Raw genomic sequence first — 22,515 nt, 5'->3', positions numbered from 1 at the left:
GATCAAATAAAGTTAGTTCGATCCTTTCTTATTTGAGAGTTTGCTTAGTGATCTATCATTGTAATCGTGTGCAAGTTATATAATAAAGTTTAGTTTGAGTTTTTGCTTTCTTTACTTTCATGTTGCAAATAAAGAAAAGAAATAAGAAAGAGAAGGAGAAAGGAAACAAATCAATAAGATCATATACTAATCCTATGGTAGGTGATAGCACCACATAAGGAAAAGTATAAGTAGGAAATTTTATTAGAGATTGGAAAACATAGCATTAGTTAATGATGCAAATCATGAAAGAATTAATAAGGGAAGAGAAGATTCACATATAAATATACTATCCTGGAAATCTTTTGGTGTGAGCCCTCATCAAAATATTGTATGCCAAAATTGTTGACGTTGGACAAGGAAGACAACTTAATGGTTTTTGTTTGTTTATATTCACATAGAAGTCATATTGTCATAGAGCCTTCAACATGTGGTGCTTGCCCCTATCTTTGCTAGCCAAAAATTCCGCACTAAGTAGACATACTACTTGTGCATCCAAAAACCCTTAAACCCAAATCTTATTTTCAAGTGTCCACCATACCTACCCAGGGATTGAGCAAGATCCCTCAAGTAAGTTGTCATCGGTGCAAAAAGGCCATAAAAATTGCTTCTAAATGTGTGAGATCATTTAGTGTAAGAGAAAATTGAGCGTTGTACAAACTTGGATGACAAAGAATAAAAGCGACAGACTGCATAATAAAGGTTGTCATCTTAAGGGGAAATACAACATGACGTTCTCTTGCACTAAGGGATTGAGCATACAAACAAATAAGCGCATGGCAACCACTGCTTCCCTTTGAGAAGGATCTATCCATTACTTTTATGTATTTACTTTCATGCAAAGAGTCAACGTTTTCCTTCTATTCCTTTTTATTTTTCTCATTTGGCAAGCATCATGTGGTGAGGAAAGATCTAGGCACATATGTCCAATTGAATATAGATAGCATGAGTTATTATTGTTGACATCACCCTTGAGGTGAGTACGTTGGGAGGCGAAACTTTAAGCCCCTATATTTCTATGTGTCCGGTTGAAACGTTTTGCTCATGGGTACGAGGTGAGTGTTAGCAATCATAGAAGACTATATGATAGTTGAGTATGTGGACTTGCCTAAGGCTCCGACACGTGACCCTTCCTGAAAAGATGATGAATTGTAGTTGCAAAGTTGACTGAGAACATAGTTTGTTGGTTTCTAATAGAGTTTTTGCTTTATACTTCGATTGTGTGATGAACTATTACTTATTCATGAGAAGTATATGATAAAAGTTCTATGATAAAAGTCCTATGTTTAATTTTGTTGCTGTTATAATAATCAACATTTTGCTTCTATGTCCGTATTTTGTTTTTATTGACACCTCTCTCTCAAAGCATGTGGGCATGTTTTTCGATTTTGGCTTTCGCTTGAGGACAAGCGAGGTCTAAGCTTGGGGGAGTTGATACGTCCATTTTGCATCATGTTTTCTTACTGTTATTTGTAATGTTTTTATCCATAATAATGCTTTTTGGAGTAATTCTAATGCCTTTTCTCTCATAATTTGCAAGGTACACACCAAGAGGGAGAATTCCGGCAGCTGGAAATCTGGACCTAGAAAAGCTACGTCAGGCCACCTATTCTGCACAACTCCAAACAAGCTGAAACATGACGGGGAAATTTTATGGAATATATAAGAATTACTTGAGCAAATAACTACCAGAGGGGGCCCACCAGGTGGGAACAACCCACCTGGGCGCGCCAGGGAGCCCAGGCGCGCCCTGGTGGGTTGTGCCCACCTCGGCCCACCTCCGGTGCCCATCTTCTGGAATATACGTCATTTTGACCTAGAAAACAATAAGGAGAAGACTTTCGGGACGGAGCGCCGCCGTCTCGAGGGGGAACTTGGGCAGGAGCACTTTTGCCCTCCGGCGGGGCGATTCCGCCGGGGGAACTTCCCTCCCGGAGGGGGAAATCATCGTCATCATCATCACCAACAACTCTCCCATCTTGGGGAGGGCAATCTCCATCAAAATCTTCAACAACACCATCTCATCTCAAACCCTAGTTCATCTCTTGTGTTCAATCTTGTTACCAGAACTATAGATTGGTGCTTGTGGGTGACTAGTAGTGTTGATTACATCTTATAGTTGATCACTATATGGTTTATTTGGTGGAAGATTATATGTTCAAATCCATTATGTTATTTAATACTCCTTTGATCATGAGCATGTTTATCATTTGTGAGTAGTTACTTTTGTTCTTGAGGTCACGGGAGAAATCATGTTGCAAGTAATCATGTGAATTTGATATGTGTTCGATATTTTGATAGTATGTATGTTGTTATTCCCTTAGTGGTGTCATGTGAATGTCGACTACATGACACTTCACCATATTTGGGCCTAAGGGAAGGCATTGTGGAGTAGCAATTAGATGATGGGCTGCGAGAGTGACAGAAGCTTAAACCCCAGTTTATGCGCTATTCCGTAAGGGACCGATTGGATCCAAAAGTTTAATGCTATGGTTAGAATTTATTCTTAATACTTTTCTTATAGTTGCGGATGCTTGCGGAAGGGTTAATCATAAGTAGGAGGTTTGTTCAAGTAAGAACAGCACCTAAGCACCGGTCCACCCGCATATCAAATTATCGAAGTAGCGAATACAAATCGAACCAACATGATGAAAGTGACTAAATGAAATTCCCGTGTACCCCAAGAACACTTTGCTTATCATAAGAGTTGTTTTGGCCTGTCCTTTGCCTCAAAAGTATTGGGCTACCTTGCTGCATATTTGTTACTACTATCGTTACTTGCTCGTTAAAAATTATCTTGCTATCAAACTACTCCGCTACTTACAATTTCAGCACTTGCAGACATTACCTTGCTGAAAACCACTTGTCATTTCCTTCTGCTCCTTGTTGGGTTCGACACTCTTACTTATCGAAAAGAGCTATAGTTGATCCCCTATACTTGTGGGTCATCATGTGGCGCCGGCCGCACTCGTCGGAACATCCGCAAAAGCGTCTGGAGAACTCCATATTCGAGTGAGCAAGGCATATTTCTGACTGCTGAATTTACTGTGCAAAAGAAAGGGCTTACCAACCGCTATCTGTTCGGCCTGCTTGATCTCCTCACGAGCCACCGGGGATTCGGTCCGCGCCTCCTTGGCCCCCTGGAGAGCCTTGGCAAGATCGGCCGCTTGGTCCTTATTCTTCTCTTCCAAGGCATCGCACTTGCCAGCAGCATCTTTGAGCACTTCCTCCACTTCGTTCACCCGCTCCTCGTATCGGCGGCGGACGACCTCCTCGGCCTTTAAGTTCGCGGCCGCTTTGTCGGTGGCCGTCTGGCTCACCCGTGCCTGCTCCTTGGCTTCGGCAAGGGCGCTCTTCAAGGTCTCGACCTCGGCCGCAGTATCTGCAATATTGATCAGCGCAACACAGGAGATTAGACTCCGTACTCGCATATTACTTTAGGTGTGTAACCAATTTTTTCAAAAACATACCTGCCTCCTCATCAAACCGCTTGATGCGGACGAGATCCTCATCGACCAGCTCCAGCTTCCGCTTGAGTTCGGATACTTTAGCGGCCTGGGCGGTCGCCGCTAACAGTGAAGCCTGTTTATCAAAATAGACAAGTATGTTATCTCCTGCCAATATTACTAGATCCTGTGTTCGGCATTTTTCAAAAGCCGAATAGAGTCTCAGGGGCTACTATCTATACACATGCATATCTTTTATGACAAGCGGCTAAGAGTATTACATCGCATACCTCAAAGCCTGTTAATAGGCTGGTGAAGGCTTCATTCAGCCCGCTTTTGGCGGACTGAACCTTCTCAACCACCATACCCATCAGGGTACGGTGCTCCTCTACGACGGAGGCACGTTGTAGTGCTTCCATTAGAGGGTTTGGCGCCTCAGGATTAGTGGAGGTCGCCGTCGGAGTAGGCGCTCCCCCCTCTTTTGAAGGGGGCTGCTCTCTTGATTCCGGAGCCACATGGGTCTCCAGAATAGTGTTCGGCTGGGGGCCGGATTGGTCATGGCCCCCGTCGTCAGTCTCCATGGGGGCTGGTTCCCCCATGTTCTCGGCAGGCGAGGTGTTACCCTCCGGCGCCGTCTTGTCGGCCTCTCCCACCTTCCCCCGGACCGGAGAAGCTCTTCGGGACAACACTTCGGTGTCGTCCCTGGTGGCTGGAGGAGAGGCTCGCGGAGGCGTCTCGCTCTCCACCATCTCCGGCGCCAGAGAATTCCCCTCGGACATCGATGATTGGGGAAGGTCGCGGGTCGGACTGCAACGCAAAAATAATATGTTATATTACAATTATAAAAGGCTGGATATGTGTAAAACATATGTACATACTTACGATGCGGCCAGGGGCTTCGACCTGGGGTGCCACTTAGGGATGGCTTCGGCATCTGAATCCGAGCCATCCGGGAGGGAGATCTTTCCCCTCTTGGACGCCTCCGCCTCTGGGTCTACGGAGGCCACCCTTTTCTTCTTCCTCCCCTTAAGGGGAGAATCACCTTCGACCTCCTCCTCTTCGTATTCATCTCCTTCAGGGGAGGAGGGAGCCTCGGTTTCTCCGAACATAGCGTCTGAAGTACCTTTACGATGGAGGCCACCTTTGGCCTCCTTGCTTTTCTTCTTGGCTTTCTTCTCCGGCGCCTGATAGGGCGCCGGGACCAGCATCCTCGTTAGCAGAGGAGTGGTGGGTTTTCGGGTAGCGGCGCTGGACACCTGATGCGCTCCGCCTTCGCCTTCCAACCCTGAATGAGGAATGGACATCTTAGTATACCCTCTGACTTATGGACCGAAATTGTGTTCGGAAGTAAAATACTTACCTTAGTAGCCGGATTCGCGCTGTCAAGACCAATGTCTTCGGTCTTCTCCGACCATGTCCTCTGGGCCTTGAAAACCAGTTTCCAGATCTCTTCGCGCGTTCTGTCGAAGAAGCGCTGTAGGGTCCGGGGGCCCTCCGGATTAAACTCCCACATTCGGATAGGCCGGCGTTGGCATGGGAGGATCCGGTGGAAGAGCATCACCTGGATCACGTCGGTGTGGCTGGTATTCTTGTTTATCATACTCTTGATGCGCTTTTGCAACACCATCACTTCGTTGGACGACCCCCAGTCCAGACCCTTGTTGGTCCACGACGCGAGTCGCATTGGGGGCCCGGATCTGAATTCAGGAGCAGCCGCCCACTTGGTACCGCGGGGTTCGGTGATGTAGAACCACTCTTGCTGCCATACCTTCACGGTGTCCACGAAGGCTCCTTTGGGCCAAGTAGTATTGGGGAGCTTGCTCACCATGGCGCCGCCGCAGTCCGCATGCTGCCCATCGACCACCTTCGGCTTCACATTGAAGACTTTTAGCCAGAGGCCAAACTGTAGGGGGATGCGGAGTAGCGCCTCGCATACCACAATGAATGTCGAGATGTGGAGGAATGAATTTGGGGCTAGATCGTGGAAATCTAGACCGTAGTAGAACATCAAGCCGCGGACGAAGGGATGGAGGGGAAACCCTAGTCCACGGAGAAAGCGAGGGACGAATACAACCCTCTCGTCGGGCTCTTGAGTGGGGATGACTTGCTCTTTGGCAGGGAGTCTGTGTGAGATTTCCGCAGTCAAGTACCTCACCTCCCGGAGCTCTTTGATGTGCTTCTCCGTCACGGAGGAAGGCACCCACTTGCCTTGAGAACCATATCTGGACAGGGATGTAAGGATTGGTGGCGGTGGCAAAGATCGAGGCTTGGGCGCTGGAGCTCAAGGATGGGAAGGTTGAGGAAGGAAGAAGGCGTGAAGTGAAGAGAAGGGGTCTTTATCCGCTTATATAGGCCGTGAATATCAAACGCCTACCCCGCTAGCCTTAAAACTTGCCTATTCCCAAGGGGTCGGGCGAACAGCGCGGTTGGATTACCCAAACCCGTATTGATGAGAATCCCGCAATAAGGGGACACAATCTTTGCTTTGACAAGACATGTCAATGGAGGCTGCACCTCGAAACACGAAGCGAGAGGCCAAGAAAACGGTTTGAAATAATAAAGAGGCCAGACGTAACATTTTGCCAAAAAAGCTGTCACTAGAAATGCCTTGTTTTGATTAAGTATTGTGCCCTTGCGGTTGAAGGTTGTAACTGTTATACAGAGCCGGATACAGTTCTCTTGTTCAGAAGACAGCTTTGAAGTATTCGGAGGAGGAACCCGCCTTGCAATGCCGAAGAAAATCTGCGTACCTAACACATCGTCATCGAAAGACTGGTTCAGGGGCTACTGAGGGAGTCCTGGATTATGGGGTCCTCGGGTGTCTGGGCTGTGTAGCATGGGCCGGACTAATGGGCCATGAAGATACAAGATGGAAGGCCTTCCTCCATGTCCGGATGGGACTCTCCTTCCGTGGATGGCAACGCTTGACGTCCGGATGTATAGTTTCCTTTCTTTGTAAACCGACCCTGTACAACCCTAGGCCCATCCAGTGGTTGCGCCGAGATCGGCCGGTTTTGACACCGACAGTGGTTGCGCCGGACTGAGCCTAACAGACCGTGGCAGGGCCTCCCCATGATCAACGACAACATAGCCAAGCGGGTCTTTGACGGTCTGGTGAGTATTTGTAACACCCCTAGTATCATGCTACAGTAATCTCATGCCTGATGATGCCATGTCATCATACTGAAGTTGCTAATCCTCACTTTGATTCAAAACCAATTCAAATTCAATTTTAAAATAAAGTCAAATAAATTATTTCTCCCAAACAGTAAAACAAAAATGTTCGTTGGGTTGCAAATATTCACTAACTAAATGTCATGAGTGATTCAACATCATTTGAGATAGCCAATTTCCCCTGGGAATTAAAGCAGTTCCAAATCAGCATTTTTAATGCTTTTCCATTTGTGAAAAATCCAAATCAATTCAAACTCCTCCCAAACTTTTTGTGGCTGGTGCCAAATATTGTAATGTATTTATTTGGCCAAGTCCCACATTTTACAGAACTCCTTATGGCAGCTCAAATATTGCATAGCATTTTTTCTGTAAAAAGAAAGGAGCAAAAGAAAAGGAAAAAGACAAAAGAAAATTAAAAGGGGAGCCCCCCGGCCTAGCTGGGCCTCGAGCCAGCGAGTCGGCCCACCCCGCACTTCCCCTAGCCTATATGGCCCTATCCTCTCCCCGAAACCCTAGCTACTCACTCGATCCACCACTCCCCCCCGTTCCCCACTCCCTCCCACGATCTGGATCGGGGGCAAGACCCCATCGTGCTCGCCCCTCGCCCCCGACGCCCGCGTTGACCGCCATCGCCGACCCCGCCGCTGATCCTCGACGCCGGCGCCCCGCGGCCCACCTCGCCGGAGAACCCCCCCCCTTTCCCGACGACCCGTCCTCCTCCTCGGACCCCTCCCACTCGACTGGTTCTGGATCGGGGAGGGGCTCGATCCCGCGCCTCCCATCGCCGCCGTGCTCCACCACCGACGCCGCCGCTCGGACCCCCCCCCCCATGCCGGACCGCCTCCTCGACCCCGCCCCGCCTCTCCATCACCGGCGCCAACGCCTCACCGCCGCATCACCACGACCGTCCCCGACCTCTTCCTCGCTGGCTGACCTGGAGCCACGCCGCCCCTCGTCCCTCCAACGCAGGTGAGGCTCGGACTCCGGCCTTATCTCCTCCCTCTCTCCCAGTCTACGTCGCCCGTTCCGGCCACCGCGCCATCCCGCGCCCGCACGCGTTGCTCCTACCCGCTCGCCCTGTGTCGCGCCGAGGAGCCTCCGCCCCTCTCGCCGCGGCCTCGCGTGCCCGTCGTCCGCCTCCGGCCGCCCTGCTGCATGTCGGCAGCCGTGGCCCTCCCATGCTCCGCCCGGTCGCAGCCGCCGGAGCTCAACGCCGGCGCGCTGGCGCCCGCGCCCGCCAGCCGCCCCTTGTTGCCCAGTCGGGTGCGCCCCCGCGGGCTAGCGCCCGTTCGGGCTGTGCCCGTTAGCGCCCGTGCCCGCTATGGCCACTGGGCCACTGCCAAACGGGGCCCACTGCCCAGAACGTTAAAAAAAGAAACGAAAATGAAATTAGTAAAATTACTAATTAACTAATCAATTAATTAGTGAATTAATTAAGTTGATTAACTGTTTAACCAAACTAATTAAGATTAGTTACCCTAATCAATTAGTTAAACTAATTAACCCGGTTTAGCTAACTCGAGTCTATGACCAGTGGGACCCACGTGTCAGTCTGACCAGTCAATGGTCAGAGTTGACTGCTTACGTCATAAATGCAATTTAGAATTAAAATAATCTGTTAATTCTAGAAAATGATTTAAAGCTTTCAAAATTAATATAAAATAATCCGTAACTCGGATGGAAAAACTTCGTACACGAAAGTTGCTCAAAACAACGAGACAAATCCGGTTACGCAGCCCGTTCATCCGCCACACATCCCTAGGATAGCAAACACGCAACCTTTGCCCTCCGGTTCATCTGTCCGAAAACGCGGAACACCGGGGATACTTTCCCGGATGTTTCCCCCCTTCGCCGGTATCACCTACCACTACGTTAGGTCACCCCTAGCACCACATATTGCCGTGTCTTGCTTTGTGTTACATTTGATTGCTCTGTTATTTATTGTGTTCCCCCTCCGTTACTTCTTTCCGGTAGGCTCTGAGACCGGTGCCGATGTCCACCGAAGATGACCCCTCCTTCTTGCCAGAGCAACCAGGCAAGCCCCCCCTTGATCACCATATATCGCCTATTCTTCTATATACTGCTTGCATTAGAGTAGTGTAGCATGTTACTGCTTTCGGTTAATCCTATTCTGCTGCATAACCTGTCATTGTTGCTACAGTTGTTACCCTTACCTGCTATCCTACTACTTAGAATAGGATAACACCCCCAGTATCATGCTACAGTAATCTCATGCCTGATGATGCCATGTCATCATAATGAAGTTGCTAATCCTCACTTTGATTCAAAACCAATTCAAATTCAATTTTAAAATAAAGTCAAATAAATTATTTCTCCCAAACAGTAAAACAAAAATGTTCGTTGGGTTGCAAATATTCACTAACTAAATGTCATGAGTGATTCAACATCATTTGAGATAGCCAATTTCCCCTAGGAATTAAAGCAGTTCCAAATCAGCATTTTTAATGCTTTTCCATTTGTGAAAAATCCAAATCAATTCAAACTCCTCCCAAACTTTTTGTGGCAGGTGCCAAATATTATACTGTATTTATTTGGCCAAGTCCCACATTTTAGAGAACTCCTTTTGGCAGCTCAAAAATTGCATAGCATTTTTTCTGTAAAAAGAAAAGAGCAAAAGAAAAGGAAAAGGACAAAAGAAAATTAGAAGGGGAGCCCCCCGGCCTAGCTAAGCCTCCAGCCAGCGAGTCGGCCCACCCCGCACTTCCCCTGGCCTATATGGCCCTATCCTCTCCCCGAAACCCTAGCTATTCACTCGATCCACCACTCCCCCCACCCCCGTTCCCTACTCCCTCCCACGATCTGGATCGGGGGCACGACCCCATCGTGCTCGCCCCTCGCCCCCGACGCCCGCGTTGACCGCCATCGCCGACCCCGCCGCTGATCCTTGACGCCGGCGCCCCGCGGCCCACCTCGCCGGAGAACCCCCCCCCCCCCCCCCCCCGTTGCCCGACGACCCGTCCTCCTCCCCGGACCCCTCCCACTCGACTGGTTCTGGATCGGGGAGGGGCTCGATCCCGCGCCTCCCATCGCCGCCGTGCTCCACCATCGACGCCGCCGCTCGGACCCCCCCCATGCCGGACCGCCTCCTCGACCCCGCCCTGCCTCTCCATCACCGGCGCCAACGCCTCACCGCCGCATCACCACGACCGTCCCCGACCTCTTCCTCGCTGGCTGACCTGGAGCCACGCCGCCCCTCGTCCCTCCAACGCAGGTGAGGCTCGGGCTCCGGCCTTATCTCCTCCCTCTCCCCAGTCCACGTCGCCCGTTCCGGCCACCGCGCCGTCCCGCGCCCGCACGCGTTGCTCCTCCCCGCTCGCCCTGTGTCGCGCCGAGGAACCTCCGCCCCTCTCGCCGCGGCCTCGCGTGCCCGTCGTCCGCCTCCGGCCGCCCTGCTGCATGTCGGCAGCCGTGGCCCTCTCATGCTCCGCCCGGTCGTAGCCGCCGGAGCTCAACGTCGGCGCGCTGGCGCCCGCGCCCGCCAGCCGCCCCTTGTTGCCCAGTCGGGTGCGCCCCCGCGGGCTAGCGCCCGTTCGGGCTGTGCCCGTTAGCGCCCGTGCCCGCTAAGGCCACTGGGCCACTGCCAAACGGGGCCCACTGCCCAGAACGTTAAAAAAAAGAAACGAAAATGAAATTAGTAAAATTACTAATTAATTAATCAATTAATTAGTGAATTAATTAAGTTGATTAACTGTTTAACCAAACTAATTAAGATTAGTTACCCTAATCAATTAGTTAAACTAATTAACCCGGTTTAGCTAACTCGAGTCTATGACTAGTGGGACCCACGTGTCAGTCTGACCAGTCAATGGTCAGAGTTGACTGCTGACGTCATAAATGCAATTTTGAATTAAAATAATATGTTAATTCTAGAAAATGATTTAAAGCTTTCAAAATTAATATAAAATAATCCGTAACTCGGATGGAAAAACTTTGTACATGAAAGTTGCTCAGAACAACGAGACGAATCCGGTTACGCAGCCCGTTCGTCCGCCACACATCCCTAGCATAGCAAACACGCAACCTTCCCCCTCCGGTTCATCTGTCCGAAAACGCGGAACACCGGGGATACTTTCCCGGATGTTTCCCCCCTTCGCCGGTATCACCTACCACTACGTTAGGTCACCCGTAGCACCGCATATTGTCGTGTCTTGCTTTGTGTTACATTTGATTGCTCTGTTATTTATTGTTTTCTCCCTCCGTTACTTCTTTCCGGTGGACTCTGAGACCGGTGCCGATGTCCACCGAAGATGACCCCTCCTTGCCAGAGCAACCAGGCAAGCCCCCCCCCCTTGATCACCATATATCGCCTATTCTTCTATATACTGCTTGCATTAGAGTAGTGTAGCATGTTACTGCTTTCGGTTAATCCTATTCTGCTGCATAACCTGTCATTGTTGCTACAGTTGTTACCCTTACCTGCTATCCTACTACTTAGAATAGGATAACACCCCCAGTATCATGCTACAGTAATCTCATGCCTGATGATGCCATGTCATCACAATGAAGTTGCTAATCCTCACTTTGATTCAAAACCAATTCAAATTCAATTTTAAAATAAAGTCAAATAAATTATTTCTCCCAAACAGTAAAACAAAAATGTTCGTTGGGTTGCAAATATTCACTAACTAAATGTCATGAGTGACTCAACATCATTTGAGATAGCCACTTTCCCCTGGGAATTAAACCAGTTCCAAATCAGCATTTTTAATGCTTTTCCATTTGTGAAAAATCCAAATCAATTCAAACTCCTCCCAAACTTTTTGTGGCAGGTACCAAATATTGTAATGTATTTATTTGGCCAAGTCCCACATTTTAGAGAACTCCTTTTGGCAGCTCAAAAATTGCATAGCATTTTTTCTGTAAAAAGAAAAGAGCAAAAGAAAAGGAAAAGGACAAAAGAAAATTCGAAGGGGAGCCCCCCGGCCTAGCTAAGCCTCGAGCCAGCGAGTCGGCCCACCCCGCACTTCCCCTGGCCTATATGGCCCTATCCTCTCCCCGAAACCCTAGCTACTCACCCGATCCACCACTCCCCCCACCCCCGTTCCCCACTCCCTCCCGCGATCTGGATCGGGGGCACGACCCCATCGTGCTCGCCCCTCGCCCCCGACGCCCGCGTTGACCGCCATCGCCGACCCCGCCGCTGATCCTTGACGCCGGCGCCCCGCGGCCCACCTCGCCGGAGAACCCCCCCCCCCCCCCCCCCGTTGCCCGACGACCCGTCCTCCTCCCCGGACCCCTCCCACTCGACTGGTTCTGGATCGGGGAGGGGCTCTATCCCGCGCCTCCCATCGCCGCCCTGCTACACCACCGACTCCGCCGCTCGGATCCCCCCCCCATGTCGGACCGCCTCCTCGACCCCGCCCCGCCTCTCCATCGCCGGCGCCAACGCCTCACCGCCGCATCACCACGACCGTCCCCGACCTGTTCCTCGTCGGCTGACCTGGAGCCACGCCGCCCCTCGTCCCTAAAACGCGGGTGAGGCTCGGGCTCCGGCCTTATCTCCTCCCACTCTCCCCGTCCGCATCGCCCGTTCCGGCCACCGCGACGTCCCGCGCCCGCACGCGTTGCTGCTACCCGCTCGCCCTGTGTCGCGCCGAGGAGCCTCCGCCCCTCTCGCCGCGGCCTCGCGTGCCCGTCGTCCGCCTTCGGTCGTCCTGCTGCATGTCGGCAGCCGCGGCCCTCCCCATGCTCCGCCCGGTCGCAGCCGCCTGAGCTCAACGCCGGCGCGCTGGCGCCCGCGCCCGCCAGCCGCCCCTTGTTGCCCAGTCGGGTGCGCCCCCGCGGGCTAGCGCCCGTGCCCGCCATGGCCTTTTGGCCACTGCCAAACGGGGCCCACTGCCGAGAACATTAAAAAAATGAAAATGAAATTAGTAAAATTACTAATTAATTAATCAATTAATTAGTGAATTAATTAAGTTGATTAACTGTTTAACCAAACTAATTAAGATTAGTTAACCTAATCAATTAGTTAAACTAGCTAACCCGGTTTCGCTAACTCGAGTCTATGACCAGTGGGACCCACGTGTCAGTCTGACCAGTCAACGGTCAGAGTTGACTGCTGATGTCATGCTGACGTCATAAATGCAATTTTGAATTAAAATAATATGTTAATTCTAGAAAATGATTTAATGCTTTCAAAATTAATATAAAATAATCTGTAACTCGGATGGAAAAACTTTGTACATGAAAGTTGCTCAAAACAACGAGACGAATCCGGTTACGCAGCCCGTTCGTCCGCCACACATCCCTAGGATAGCAAACACGCAACCTTCCCCCTCCGGTTCATCTGTCCGAAAACGCGGAACACCGGGGATACTTTCCCGAATGTTTCCCCCCTTCGCCGGTATCACCTACCACTACGTTAGGTCACCCCTAGCACCGCATATTGCCGTGTCTTGCTTTGTGTTACATTTGATTGCTCTGTTATTTATTGTGTTCCCCCTCCGTTACTTCTTTCCAGTAGACTCTGAGACCAGTGCCGATGTCCGTGTGTTCGACTACACCGAAGATGACCCCTCCTTCTTGCCAGAGCAACCAGGCAAGCCCCCCCCCTGATCACCAGATATCGCCTATTCTTCTCTATACTGCTTGCATTAGAGTAGTGTAGCATGTTACTGCTTTCGGTTAATCCTATTCTGCTGCATAACCTGTCATTGTTGCTACAGTTGTTACCCTTACCTGCTATCCTAGTGCTTAGAATAGGAAGCTAGTTTTTCCATCAGTGGCCCTACATTCTTGTCCGTCTGCCATGCTATACTATCGGGCCGTGATCACTAGGGAGGTGATCACGGGTATATACTATATACTTTATATACATGACACATGTGGTGACTAAAGTCGGGTCGGCTCGTTGAGTACCCGCAAGTGATTCTGATGAGGGGGCTGAAAGGACAGGTGGCTCCATCCCGGTAGAGGTGGGCCTGGGTTCCTGACGGCCCCCGACTGTTACTTTGTGGCGGAGCGACAGGGCAGGTTGAGACCACCTAGGAGAGAGGTGGGCCTGGCCCTGGTCGGCGTTCGCGGATACTTAACACGCTTAACGAGATCTTGGTATTTGATCTGAGTCTGGCCATTTGGTCTATACGCACTAACCAACTACGCGGGAACAGTTATGGGCACTCGACGTCGTGGTATCAGCCGAAGCCTTCGTGACGTCAGCGACGGAGCGGCGCGCGCCGGATTGGACTGGAACGCCTGCTAGGCTAGGTCTGCTTCCGGCCGCCCTCGCAACGTGCAGGTGTGCAATGGGTGATGGGCCCAGACCCCTGCGCCATAGGATTTAGACCGGCGTGCTGACCTCTCTGTTGTGCCTAGGTGGGGCTGCGACGTGTTGATCTTACGAGGCCGGGCATGACCCAGGAAAGTGTGTCCGGCCAAATGGGATCGAGCGTGTTGGGTTATGTGGTGCACCCCTGCAGGGAAGTTTATCTATTGGAATAGCCATGTCCCTCGGTAAAAGGACGACCCGGAGTTGTACCTTGACCTTATGACAACTAGAACCAGATACTTAATAAAACACACCCTTCCAAGTGCCAGATATAACCCGGTGATCGCTCTCTAACAGGGTGACGAGGAGGGGATCGCTGGGTAGGATTATGCTATGCGATGCTACTTGGTGAACTTACCATCTACTCTCTCCTACATGCTGCAAGATGGAGGTGGCCAGAAGCGTAGTCTTCGACAGGATTAGCTATCCCCCTCTTATTCTGGCATTCTGCAGTTCAGTCCACCAATATGGCCCTTTACACATATATCCATGCATATGTAGTGTAGCTCCTTGCTTGCGAGTACTTTGGATGAGTACTCACGGTTGCTTTTCTCCCTCTTTTCCCTCTTTCCCCTTCTACCTGGTTGTCGCAACCAGATGCCGGAGCCCAGGAGCCAGACGCCACCGTCGACGACGACTCCTACTACACCGGAGGTGCCTACTACTATGTGCAGCCCGCTGACGACGAGCAGGAGTAGTTAGGAGGATCCCAGGCAGGAGGCTTGCACCTCTTTCGATCTGTATCCCAGTTTGTGCTAGTATTCTTAAGGTATACTTGTTTAACTAATGTCTGTACTCAGATATTGTTGCTTCCGCTGACTCGTCTATGATCGAGCACTTGTATTCGAGCCCTCGGGGCCCCTGGCTTGTATTATGATGCTTGTATGACTTATTTATGTTTTAGAGTTGTGTTGTGATATCTTCCCGTGAGTCCCTGATCTTGATCGTACACGTTTGCGTGTATGATTAGTGTACGGTCAAATCGGCGGCGGCATAGTATTAAGGTTGGCGATGGAAACAGAGTCTTGTTCTGGAGCGACAGGTGGATCTCCGGTTTTGCAGTAATCGACTTTGCCCCGCTGGTCCACAACTGTTTAGATGTTCGCACGCGCAACCATCGGACTGCTCTACATGCACTGGAGAATGATGCGTGGCTGCAAGATATCAATGGTGACCTACCCTTTTTCGCACACTTGCAGTTCATTCATCTTAGCCATGCAATTGCATTGGTACCGAGGGACTCCCAGGTGGAAGATTAATTTTCTTGGCCGGCCGATGCTTCTGGCATCTACACTGGTCGATCTGTCTATCAGAGACTGTGCATGGGGATGGAGAAATCCTCTTTCACGACTTGTATTTGGAGGAGCTGGGCTTCCCTCAGGTGCAAGATTTTCATGTGGCTGGCCGGCCAACATCGTATTTGGACCTCGGATCAACGTGTCAGGCACGGTCTGCAGGATCATCCTTCGCCCTGCTACAGCTGTCTTCAAGGAGAAGACAATGCAGAGCACATTTTGATCCGGCGTGTCTATGCGAGGGAGGTTTGGTTCTATTGCCTTACCGAGTGCAACATTGAGGCTCCGGAACCAGGCACGGGCAGCACGATGATGGATTGGTGGCTGCGGGCAAGGAGCCTATTCCATCAAGCTGAATGTCGCAGTTTCGACACCGTGTTCTTGATCACGGTGTGGGCTCTATGGAAGCAGCGAAACGCCCGAGTTTTCAATAGAACGCGGCAGGTCAAGTCGCCCAGGCAGCTGTGGCGCCAAATTGCTTCAGAGGTACAGGAGCTTCAAAGAGCAAGGATAGGAGTCGAAGGTCTCGGGCGTTTTGTGAGAGGGTAACTTAGCGAGTTAAGTAGGAGTCCGCTTGCATGGATGTTCGCATCCATTGCTAGCTTCTTCTAAATCACTCTTCTGCCATCTATAAAAATATGGTACGGTATTGGCATACTCTCGAAAAAAACAATTGTCAAGTTTGCGGTTTAATAAAAGCAACGACAGCTCAACCTGCATTCAAATTTTGCACAAATTCATATTAAAATTGTATATTATAATTTTGTATCAAATATGCCGGCCAATTTTGCAATAAATATTTTGTACCACACCTACAAACGGTGACGGTTATGAACGCCGTCACTAGCGTATGGTCCCACATGTAAGAAGCCATGTGACCCACATATGGACCCACCTACCAACATCCATGTCAACACCAAAATGGGCCCACATGTTAGAATCGTTGACCGGTCAGATGACACATCGTCACCCAAAATACAATGCCTAGTCCCACATGTAAGCAGCCAGGTCAACATCTTATGGGCCCATATGTCAGCAACGTTGACCGGTCAAAACTGGCAGTGACTTATTACGGACGGGATAGTCGGCAATAAAACCCACGGCGGACCCACATGGAAGCAACCATGTCAGCAATTGCTTGCCCGAGTTGTCAGAATCTTTCACCGCCAAACCCGTGGACCGATCACTGGTGATGGATTATTGTCACCAAAAATGATCTTAGGTGACCGATTGGCCTATCATAGATGACATTCTGGGCCATCGCCGAAAACGGCCATTAGTGACAATTTTGAGTTCGTGACCTAAGACACGATCTTGCTTGACGGAGGAAGTGGTACAGTCAAGATTTTATTTTTTATGATGGCGCTTTAGTGACAGTGGGGGGTGATGGCCGGAAAACGTCACCGTGGAATTTTCCGTGACGAAAAACGGTATTACATGTCACAAGTGAAACGTTGCAAAATAGAGCAAATTTGTAGTGCAATGGCGGTCTAAACCCGTATAAAAATCCCTATATCCTTTGCCTAGTTTACTCAAAGAATCCAGAGCGTTTTAGCCCCTGGCCAAACACAAAAGTACAGGATACCCCCCTGATATGTGGTGTCCTGAGTTTACAGTCTGACGATTCCCATCTACACATAGTGTTCTTTCATGATGGTAGCATGTTAGAGTTAAAGATTAATCTTCATAATTTTATTCAAGATGTAATTCTAATCTGTTCACATTACTATTATCTATTTTGTACACCTGTTAATGATCATGATGGATATACAAACACATCCATTTTGTGAAGTTTGAGAAGCTAATTAGTCTTCTAAAGATTCAGAAGAAAAACATATTTATGCAGTTGTGCAAATAGTATAAGGAGTCTTTATATTGCATCTTTGTTACCAATTGGAGGTCCAATTGGCATATCAAATTGTGCATAATTTGCATCAAATTTCTGATAAATATTTACAATTATGATAGATACATGTTTCTCTAGATGAAAATATTTTGTTTTCAATATTTATCCTGCGTATTTAGGATGAGTGTAAATATTTTCAGCCAAAGGATATAGTGTGATGTTTCCAATTTCAATAAATATGGGATTGGTGGATCCAAAGTTTTCAATTGTTCAAAAATGACAGGGGACACTAAGAAATTACAATTTATTTCAAAGATTGGAATGTGGCGCTCTTTCCATCCATTTGTATGTACTTACATTGTTAGTGATGTTATATGTCATCTCAATTTTATGTGAACCTTCATCGTTACTAGAATAGTCACATTGCATAGAGTTCATAATGAGGATCTTATTGATGGAATATAGTTCCTTTTATTCTGAGGATAAGTACCGGAAAATAACATATTTGGATAAATTTATAATATTATGTATCTCTGGTCCCTATGATTTCTCACCGCAGAATATTGTTCAACATATGTATCCGTTACAAAGGTCCTAACTTGAGGTATTAGCTTACTATAGGAGGTAGTTTAAATTACAAAACCAGTTGTGCGTTTGACTTACTAGAAGTTGTTTCATTAATCGCATCATGTAGTTTCTCTAAGGGAAACGCTTCCATCCGGCGGACCGGCCGAGCGTTGGGCCGATCCCTCGCTCGCGAGACGCATACGCTCGTGGGACCAGGCACCACTTCCTTTTTCTTCCCTTCGTCTACCTTTCCCCTTTTCGTTTTCTTTGTCGTCGCCATGGATGCCCTCGCACTACCCCGCCCTCCCGTGCCCCACACCCGCGCTGCCGTGTGCGTGCTTCTGGAACCCGCGATTTGCGTCGCGACATACATCCGCCGCGCAAGGGTGCGACCGCGAGCCGCCATGGCTGGAGTCTCCTTCTTCCTCCCGCTCTAAAGACAACCCTCACCTCCCGGGGCACACAAGGGCTGGAACGACACCTGGCAGTGCTGCAACGGCGATGGACGGATGCAGCGACGAGTAGTAGCGCCGGACTCACGGAGCTAATGCTGGAACCGCCAAATCGATGGCGGCAACCGCTGCCAAAAAGTTTCAACCCTATATGAATAAAGCTTCAACCGGCTACAGAGAAAGCTTCTTCTGGCACTGCCCATCCGAGGAAAACTACAACCATTAACATGGAATGCTAAAACCTAAGATGAAAAAAGCTTCAACCCAGCGACCAGCATAAAAAAGTTGCAGCCGGCGTCGCCCCGTGCTACAACCGTTGTCGGCAGAAACTACAACCAGCCATGGTAGAGCTGCAAGCCCACGACGACTCGTGTCATGGCCGGCAGTGCAAAAAGCTGCAACCGGCGTCGCCCTGTGCTACGACCATCTCCATGGAAGCTACAATCGGCCATGGCGGAGCTGCAAGCCTACGGCGACTCGTGTCATAGCTGGCACTTGGCAGTGCAAAAAGCTGGAACCAGCGTCAACCCGTGCTGCAACGGTCTTCAGTGGAAGCTACAATCAGCCATGGCGAGCCGTGACCTAGCGCGATAGCACCGAGGATGCTGCAACCCGCGAGGAACCGTCGGAGCTCCTTCTTGTGACCACGATCGGGCGGGTGCTGCAACCGGTCCGCCACACGTTGGAACCTTCACTCGCCGTTGATGCAACCGGCTACGGTAGGAGCAGCGACTAGTGAGGATGTTGCGACCGGTGGGCTGTTTTGCTGGAACCGACGACGCGTTTTGCTGCATGGGGGCGGATACACGCGGGGCACGAGCGATGCTAACCGTCGAGCCAACGAGGGGTCCAGCGAGCTGCGCGGCGAGCGGCACAGTGAGCTCACGAGGGGCGCCATGGAGCTAGAGGCGGGAGGCCACGAGGGGGTGAACAAGCAATCAGGGGATGTGCGTGAACTGGTGTGGTCTGCGACAAAGAAGAAGAGGGATGTGCGCGAGGCTTTTCTAGAGGCTAAATCCCATGGTCCTGAGCGTGCGTATCGTGCGGCTGGGCTGCGACCAGCCCAAATTTGGACCAGTGCGCCGGCGCCTAGCACCCGCCTTTTTTTATCAAAATAATCGCCTGCGTTAGGTCATTACAGGTGGCCTGACATTTTTTGAGTTGAAACCGCCTCCGTGGAACGCCTCTAATATTTGTTTATGTATGTAAGTGTAGTACTGTTTACACCACACATGCTCATATGTATATCTAAAAAATATCTGTTAATATTCGTGCATGATGCACATAATAGCAAGAAAATATTTTTCTGTATGGTATTAAGGGGTTTAGGCAAATTATTTTCTTCATGAAAATCTACACAATTTGATTTATAACGTTGTGATATAATCCCTCCACTTTGTAAATATCTTGAGACACAGGAAACCAACTAAGAAGGTATTCCCTTCGTTCGAAAATACTTGTAATCAAAATGGATAAAAAAAGAAGTATCTAGAACTAATATACGTCTAGATAAAATGACAAGTATTTTCAGACGGAGGGAGTATTTACCTGGTCAATTTCTCAGATTGCAAGAGCTTCTCAAAGTGTTATTAATTCATTTTAATAGACTGTCAAGACGAAGACTTGGTAGTGCCACGTATCTGTACTCAGTGCTGACACGTAGATGAAGGACTCAAGTGTCAAGTCCACTTCCCACAACCACGTCGCTCTCAGCTGAGATCACTTGACTTGTCAGACGCTCTTCACCGTTTCCTTGAGGACGGGACGGGATTTCTTCCCCTCGGCACAGCTTCAGATTTCTTCACCGTTCCAGTCGACTTGAGAGCTTAAAATTTTCCCTTTTTAGCTAGTAGGGCAGAGGAATCTGACATATATATCGGGGATCGATCGAACGTCCTAATGGCGGAGATCGTAGCTTCCGCGGCCGTCAGCGAGGCGCTCAGCAGGATCTCCTCCTTCCTCATCGACAAGTACCGTGACCGGAATAGCTCAAGCGAGAGAGATGACGCGGAGAGGCTGGAGATGGCGCACATCAGGATGGAGGCCGTGCTGGAGGCGTTCGGCAAGTGGCCACCGGCCACGGACGTCCCGCTCCTACGCTGGCGGAACAAGCTGAAGCGCGCCGCCGACGAGTGCGACGCCGTCCTCCGCCGATGCAAGCGCCGCACCGTTGAAGACCAAGGGGTAAGGCAGTGCTCCTCCTTCGCAGCGCGGATCGCTCACGCCACGAGATCCTTCTTCTCCTCGTCCTCGTCCTCCCCCTCTGGACACAACGACGGCGAGCCGTCGATTGACTGCTCGGAAGCCGTCGTCCGGAGGTACGAGAGGTTCGCGGACGGCGCCGGCGAGTTCCTGAGGTTCGTGGAGCACGGCAGCGTGCGCCGCCAGATGTTGATCCTCGATCCCCTCGCGGGGCACCTCCTCGCGGGCAGAGCTTTCCAGTACGAGGTCTCTCAGGGAAACCGGCGCTACTACTTCGCGGGGCGGCCCATGAGTCCCGCAGAGCATGGGTTAGAGGGCGGGGTGCTGCTCCGGTGCCGTGACCACGAGGCGCCGGAGCACAACTTCGTGCTCGGAATTCTGATGCGCCTCACGGAGAGCACGGACGTGGCCGCGGTCGTGGCCGAGTGCCTGGGGTCGCGGTTGCTCGCCCCTCACCTGAAGCCCGACGCCGATGCCGCCACGCAAGAGCTCGACCGGGTGCACACCCGGGGCATGCATTGCTACCCGTTTCTTGCCTCAACCGACCCGGCGTATTGGAACTTCCACTTGTTAGAGACCCGACGGGCTCGCCCAGACCCACTGTGCTGCAAAGGAGGACACGACCACAAAAACTGCAGCGGCGCCATGACGAGATTGTCAGGCGCATTTCCAGAGCCGGTGATCAAATTGTTCGTGCAGCGCCATGTCTCGGCAAGGGAGCGGAGGCAAAGCAGGACGAGGAGGAAGAAGAAGACATCGCCGTCGGCTGATGTTGGTAATGGCCTGCAGCTTACAACCGTCTTCGCGCCACACATGCCCACGGAGGAGCTGCCTTCTGGAGTCGAGAGCATCGTGGTCGAGGTGATCGACGGGAGCCGGAATGAGCAGGTCTTGCATGAAAACGTTGGGTTGCACGAGCTGGAAGGGTTGCTGCTGCCGGGCGCGATTGGGCGTCTCTGCCACGAGGTTGCAGCCGCACAAGTATCGCAGCCGGCGCGTGAGGTGTTCTGGAGGTCTGGACATGGCGTGGCCTACCTTTGCGTCGAGAAGTCCGGCACCGACATGGCGATGTGCAGGGCAACCCAGTGGCAGTTTTGAAGATGGCTTTCTTGAACAACAGCATTAAGACTTGATATTGTACTTTATTTATGAGAGATAAGGCCTGGTTTGGCAACACGGGTTTTCCAAAACCATGGTAATTGAAAACCTTGGTATTTCAATGTGTGGGCAATGAATACTTTGGTTTCTAAAAACCGCAATTTTTCTCAGTTTTGAAATAGTGATGTTTGGCAACTGCAGTTTTTCTTAGTTTCTTGGTTTTGACCACTCGTTGTATGGATAGTCCTAGATATATCTAGTTGAACCAAATTGAGCTACAGCAAAGGAGTTATACAACGACATGATCAGCTTCTGCTAATTAACGGCCGTTGCATGCCTATAGCCTTGTCATGCACGCGAACATCCTCTAGATGCTAGGATATGTTGTTGAGTAATCTTGTATCTCTGGCCACATGAAATCGATCGGCTAGCTAGCTTAGACTGCTGTGTATAACTTTGCTCAGTATCAATCGATCTACTCCAAGGTCTAAGCCTTCGCTAAATCTTTTGTATGTGTACACGCAGAGTATTTAACAAAAACTACCACATTTCGTGAAAACGTGCTTACAAACTACCGCTTTGCAAATTTGTGCCAAAAACTACCACTTTCTCATTAATCCTTGACTAAAAACTACCATGTCTGAAAAGAGTCTGATTTGTCTCTTTTAAACGCGTTTCTAACTGGTTGGGCCCAAACAATAAGCGGGCTGGACGCTGACACTCCTCTCTCTTTCTCTTCAGCATTTCAACAAACATCTTACGTGCACCTGCACATGAAGCAGATAGCCAGCACCTTCACGCTGCTCGGGGCAGCCTCGTCCGATGGCCCCGGCGCCGGCCTCGCTGCCGGAGATGACGGCCATCATGTGAGCTTGCACTGATCCGCCCTGCACGCGAGGAAGAGGCAGCCGTTCGTGCTCTGCTTGCTCAAGTACGCCTGCCTTGGCGACAGCGAGCCGAGGGAGGCGGGCGGCCGGAGCGCGGCGTCCCCGATGTACTCAAGCCTCGCCGTCAGCCCTGCCGGCGACGCCGCCGGCGCCCTCGCTCTCGCCGTTCCCAAGATGGCCGCCATTGATAGGGTCGGAGGCAGCTGTTCGTGCTCTGCTTG

The sequence above is a fragment of the Aegilops tauschii genome, chromosome 2 (genome assembly GCF_002575655.3).
Source record: "Aegilops tauschii subsp. strangulata cultivar AL8/78 chromosome 2, Aet v6.0, whole genome shotgun sequence".
In the NCBI taxonomy this organism is placed as follows: Eukaryota; Viridiplantae; Streptophyta; class Magnoliopsida; order Poales; family Poaceae; genus Aegilops; species Aegilops tauschii.
The sequence above is the reverse complement of the archived record's forward strand: the minus strand, read 5'-3'. Positions refer to the sequence as shown.